This window comes from Galeopterus variegatus, unplaced genomic scaffold (assembly GCF_000696425.1).
Source record: "Galeopterus variegatus unplaced genomic scaffold, G_variegatus-3.0.2 Scaffold7175, whole genome shotgun sequence".
NCBI classification, from domain to species: domain Eukaryota; kingdom Metazoa; phylum Chordata; class Mammalia; order Dermoptera; family Cynocephalidae; genus Galeopterus; species Galeopterus variegatus.
The window spans coordinates 93,423-94,116 of record NW_007733286.1 but is presented as its reverse complement, the minus strand read 5'-3'; positions in this window follow the sequence as shown (position 1 = coordinate 94,116).

The following is a 694-nucleotide window of genomic DNA, read 5'->3' as shown; positions in this document are numbered from 1 at the left end:
TTCAAAATGTAAACAATGTGTAAAGGTGTAAAATATTGTCAATACTGCTATTAATGCTAGAGTGGTATGAATGGGCTTTTTGTTGTTGTTGTTACACAAAATAATGGAGGGACTAAAATGAAAAAAAAATAGATAATCAACACTACTGTTCCTAGTACCTAGGTAGTCATCTAACATGAGCTCAGGTGAGGGAGGGTAGGATGTGATGGAAAGTGTGGAGGTCAACAGAAGCCCAAGCATGCCAAGCCTGGGTGGTCATCTTAAAAAAAAAAAGAGGCAATATTGGTTTTGTTTCTCCTGTTTAAATGGGAGAGTTAAGCTTTCTTAGAATAAACAGTGGCTTAACCTAACAGAAAAGTTGCCTTTGTTTTTCTTGTGTTTGTAGATTTAAATTTCTTGATTTATGAAAAGAATTTGTGATGAGAAGTTAAACATTTAAAAAGTTTTTACAAATTTGAGTTAAATGTTTCAATTTCCTTGTTTATAAAAATTAGTGTGTTATTATTAGATGCTTTAGGATTGCATTATTCATTGGAGTGTATGTTAGTAAATGAAACAATTTATTCTTCTTTATTTTTACACTAGTTTTTACATAAAATGTTTCCACATCCCGTCTTTCTGATACTAACTTAACCTTTTTCTGATACATATATTCCCTGAGAGAAAGGAGCTCTTTGGCATCAACCAGTCTGGA